At 37.9% G+C, this 5,593-nt stretch overlaps 1 pseudogene; it reads left to right on the top strand.

The window, feature by feature from the left end:
- The first annotated feature begins 785 nt into the window (after positions 1–785).
- On the top strand, positions 786–1,229 carry LOC102491765 (40S ribosomal protein S19 pseudogene; annotated as a pseudogene).
- Positions 1,230–5,593: the final 4,364 nt, after the last annotated feature.

Below are 5,593 nucleotides of genomic sequence, written 5' to 3'. Positions count from 1 at the left end.
CACTCTTTCATGAGAAAATCATTCATTTGCTTTCTATTATCCAGATTAAATTCGTATTTCTAGGATTCTGTTTAAATGGAGACACACGGCATGCATTATTTTGCTCGTGGTTTCTTTCTCTAAATGTATTTCTGGGCTTCATCCATGTTGTTGCATGTGTCAGTAATTCCTTCCTCTTTATTGTATTCCCTGGTATGTTATATCACAATGTGTTTATTCATTCATCTGTCGATGGCTATTTTGATTGTTTCTAATTTTGGGCAATTAAAACTATTATGACTATTTATGGACAAATCTTTGTGTGGACATGGTTTTTTATTTCTCTTGGGTGAATACCAATGAGTGGCATAGCAGGATGGTGTGAAAATTTATGTTTAATATTTTAAGAAATTTCTAGAACTTGGCCCAGCTAGAAGCCATATAGCTACTACAGGTTCTGATTCCAGGTCAGCCTGAAAACACAACGGATGTATAGGCACCTAGGATCCTGAGGAACTGGAGGGCTAGGAAAGGGGGATCTCAGTGTGAAGAGATCCTGCCAAGGGTGCTTCTCTTTTTCACATGCATGTGCATTTGGAAGAAGGAGAAGAGGAAGAAGGAAAAAGAGGGAAGAAAGAAGGAGAAGGAGAAGGAGGAGGAGGAAGAGGAGGAGGAGGAGAAGGAGAAGGAGAAGGAGAAGGAGAAGGAGAAGGAGGAGAAGAAGAAGAAGAAGAAGAAGAAGAAGAAGAAGAAGAAGAGGAAGAAGAAGTCCCCTTTCCCCTGGCTGGCAGGACGGAGGTCGCACGATGCCTGGAGTTACTATAAAAGACGTGAACCAGGAGTTCGTCAGAGCTCTGGCAGCCTTCCTCAAAAAGTCCGGAAAGCTGAAAGTCCCTGAATGGGTGGACACTGTCAAGCTGGCCAAGCATAAAGAACTTGCTCCCTACAATGAGAACTGGTTTTACACACGAGCTGCTTCCACAGCACGGCACCTGTACCTCCAGGGTGGTGCTGGGGTTGGCTCCATGACCAAGATCTATGGGGAACGGCAGAGAAACAGTGTCATGCCAAGCCACTTCAGCCGAGGCTCCAAGAGTGGGGCCCTCCGAGTCCTTCAAGCCCTGGAGGGGCTAAAAATGGTGGAAAAGGACCAAGATGGGGGCCGCAAACTGACACCTCAGGGACAGAGAGATCTGGACAGAATTGCCGGACAGGTGGCAGCTGCCAACAAGAAGCATTAGGACAGAAAATGCTGGGTTAATGAATTGCCTCATTCGGGGGAAAAAAAAAAAAAAAAGAAGCAGCAGAAGAAGAAACTACCAAACTACCATTTTACTTTCCCAGAAACAATTAATGAGAATTCCAGTTGTTTTACATCCTTCCCAACCTTTTCTATAACAATTCTTTCTTTTTTTAAAGAATTGTTAATTCCATTTGTTATTGTTAGGTTTTTTTTTTATTTGACTACCAGAGAGAGAGAGAGAGAAAGGGAAAGCAAGAAAGCAAGCCACCAGGTCTGGGACTTGAACCACGGTTGGCCATGTGGGAATCCAGTGCCCTTATCCACCACACCGCCTGCTCGCCCTATCTGTAATGATTCTTTCTAATGTTGGCTATTTTAGTGGGTATGGTAGTGTCTTATTGTGGTTTGAATTTGCATTTCCCTGATAACTAATAATGTTAAACATTTTCCAATTTGGTGCCTTTGGTATACCTTTACTAGTGAAATATCTGTTCCACTTTTTTTGCCCATATTTTTTATTGAATTTTCTTTATATTACCTACTTATAAGCATTCCTTATGTAATCTACACATAACTCCTTTGTCAGATATGTTTTGCAGATTATTTTCCAATTCATGTTTTCCATTTCATTTTCATAACACTGTCATTGAAAAAGCAGAAGAGATGTGTGTGTGAGCGTGTGATGTTTTAGACAGAGTCTTGCTGTGTTGTGATCCTCCTGCCTCAGTCTCCCGAGCAGCTGGAAGAACACACTTGTGCCACCATACTCAGCTTTTTAAGTGGGTCAGGAATTGAGCCCAGACCTCTCAGGTGGTCTCAACCTGCCAAGTAACAGCATTCAATGTGTGCTACCATGGCTGGGCTACCAGAAATTCTAAATTTTTGAAGTCCAGTTCTTTTTCTTTTATATTTCACACATTTTGAGTCCTATTTAAGAAACTTTTCCCAAACCAAAGGTCACTAAGATGTTTTTCCTGTATTTACTTCTCAAGAAGTTTTATAATTCATCTCTTACATTTAGATTTGTGACCAGTTTTTGTATATGGTGTGAATTGAGGGTTAAGGTCTTTTTGTTTGTTATATGACTAACCAATTGCTTCAGCAATTTGTTGAAAAACTTATCTTTTCCTCTGAAGAATCCCCTTGAATTACCTTAGGACGTTTGTCAAAACTCAAACACGTGGGTTTTTTTCTGTATACTCTGCTGTACTCTATTGATCTATATTCTTGATTATCATAGCTTTATAATATGTCTAGAAATCAGGTAGTGTAAAGTCTCCAACTTTTTTCTTCTTTTTCAAAATTACTCTGGCTGTTCTGGGTCCATTGCATTTCCACATATCTTTTAGAATCAGCTTGTCAAAAAAAGTCTGCTGGGATTGTTACTAGATTTTTATTAAATTGATAGTTAAATTTGGAAAGACATTATATCTTAACAATATTGTTTTCTGATCTGTGAACATATAATTTTTCTCCTTTTATTAGACCTTATTTTTTTCTTAGCAATATTTTGTAGTTTTCAGTGTGCAGTTTTCCATATCTTTTGTTAAACTTTTCCTAGGAGTTTAAGTATTTCAATGCTATTGCAAATGGCATAGTTCAAACTTCAATCATGTTATAGGCTCTTTCTATTACTACTAAACATTCCCCCATGCTCTGGATAATCACTATTAATATGTAGAAATACATTTGATTTTTGCCTGAAATGATCATGTGTTTTCACCCCCGCTAACCTCTCTTATTAGTTCTGGTAGATTCTTGGTTTTGTTTCAGTTTTGTAGATTCCTCAGGATTTTCTTTTCTTTTTTCTTTTTCTTTAGATGTTTTTGCTATAGGGCACGTGAGCTCACCAGACAGAGAGAGAGAGAGACAGAAAGGGAGAAATCACCCCCTGGGGGGATGGCTATGCCGCAATTCCTTCTCCTCCATTCTCTTCTCGGGATCTTGGGCATGCACACACCCGCCCCCGACATGAGTTTTAAACCACCGGGTCCAGGATGTGAACCACAGTCAACTACGTGGGAGTCCAGCGACATAGCCATTACGCTAACTGCTGGTCCCAATTCCTCAGGATTTTCTAATCGACAATCATATCATCTCTGAATAAAGACAGTTTTAGTCCTTCTTTTCTAATTCATGTGTTTTTTCCCCCTTAATTTTCCAAAATGGTGAATACCTCCTATAAGATATTGAATAGAATTAATTCCTAATCTTGGGGCTGGCAGGTGGTGTGGTGGTTAGGGGCACTGGATTCCCATGTGGCTGACTGCAGTTCAAGTCCCAGACTTGGTAGCTTGCTTTCTCATTTTCCCTCTCTCTCTTGTGTCTCTCTCTGGTCAAGTTAATAATAATAAATAAAGTTAAATTTTAAAAATTTTTAAAAAAAGAAAAAGAAGAATTGGTGCCAACAGGTGGCATGGTGGTTAAGGGCACTGTGCTCCCTCATGGCTGATGACAGTTCAAGTCCTGGACCTGGAGGCTTGCTTTCTTACTTTCCCTCTCTCTCTTACTCTGTCCCTCTCTGGTCAAATTTAAATAAATAAATAAAGTTAAATAAAATCACTCTTAAAAAATGAATTAATTACTAATCTTATTCCTGATCTTAAAGGAAGAGCATTTAATCCTTTACCACTTAAATATGATGTAGCTGTAGATTTTTTGTAGATGCCCTTTATCAGATTGAGGACATTCCATTTTGTTCCTGAAAGTTTTTGTTATGAACAGATGTTAGATGTTGTCAAATGTATTTCTACATCAATGAAGATGATTTTTTTTCCAGATTATTAGTAGAGTGTATTACATTCTTTTGTGAGTGTTAGGTCAATCGTGTAAACCTGGAATAAACTCCACTTTGTCATAATATATTAGCCTTCAAAATATTGTTGGCTTGATTTTCTAAAATTAATAAATTTTGTGTCTATGTTTCTGAAGGATATTGGCCTACAGTATTTTTTGTGAAATGATCATGTATTTTTACCCCTGCTACAGTTATATATATATATAAAATAAAAATATTGGGCCTCGGAAAAGTCGTGACGTATTTTTCTGTTTTTCTATGCAAAAATGAGTCCTGACTTGCCCAACAACCTAGTATATATATCTCATATATGTAAATATATATATATATGAGATATATATATATATATATCATGTATATACATATATATATATATGATATATATATGTATGTGTGTGTGTGTGTGTGTGTGTGTGTGTATTTTGAGATGGTCTTGCCATATCATGATCTACCTGCTCCAACCTTCTGGTTATTTAGGGTTATAGATGCGTACCACCACACCTGGCCTGCTTTACAATGGACTGGGAACAAACCCAGGCCTCCCATGTGGCTTCAGCCTTGCACATTGGTAGTGCCCAAAGATTTTAAATGTAAGACAAAAAATATCTAAAGATCTTCTTTTTTAATATATTTTTTAAATATTTAATTTTATTATTATTGTTGTTTACTTTGACAGGAGAGAGAAAAAGTGAGAAAACAAGTCACCAGATTCAGGACTTGAACTGTGATTGACCATGTGGGAACTCAGCAACTCAGCCACCACACCACCTACTGGCCCCTGAGGATCTTCTAAATGTTTTCTCTGAATTGACTTTTTAATCAAAACATTTATTTATTTATTTATTTATTATGATTTTCAAGCCGCGGTCTAGGTCTTGAACCATGGTAAGTCATGGGAATCTGAAACCCTAACCACCGCACCATCTGCTGGCTCCCTTTGATTTTAAAATTTAATTTGATTGTAGTCCAAGAATATATCTTTTGAAATCTATTGAAATTTGTTTTTATTGCCTAGAATATTATCTTGGTGAATATTCTAATGTGCCCTTGAATGATGTTTTGAATCTTTTGGGTACAATTTTCTATTAATGTGAATTAGATTAAAATGGTTAATAATGCCATTCATTTCTTTTATATCACTACTGAATTTTTATCTAGCTAATCTATCAGTTACCAGGAACAGTATATTAAGATCTCTAGCTATGATTGTGGATTTTTTTTTTTTTTACATTCCAACTTTTTCCAGATTTAATGTGTTCCAGGCACATCACAATGCAGAGTTTGGATTTACTGGTTCAGGGGTACACTGTAAACCATTCACCACGTCCATTTCACTGGCTGAACTGGGAAGCAATTCCTGTGTCCATCTGTCAGATACTGAACTGAGAGGAGACGAATGAAGCAGAGGCAGCCGACCTGTCTGGGCTGTCCCCAAGAGCTGGTCATTTACTCTGCAACATATTTCCTGTGTCTACATTCCAATCAGTGGGACAGTTTCATTCATAATTTCTTGCCCCGATTGTCAACCTTGGTCTCCATCTGTTTGTTTGGTTCCTGCCCACACCTTCCCCGCC

Source organism: Tupaia chinensis, unplaced genomic scaffold (genome assembly GCF_000334495.1).
Source record: "Tupaia chinensis unplaced genomic scaffold, TupChi_1.0 Scaffold000484_1, whole genome shotgun sequence".
Classification (NCBI taxonomy): domain Eukaryota; kingdom Metazoa; phylum Chordata; class Mammalia; order Scandentia; family Tupaiidae; genus Tupaia; species Tupaia belangeri.
The sequence above is the reverse complement of the archived record's forward strand: the minus strand, read 5'-3'. Positions and strand labels throughout refer to the sequence as shown.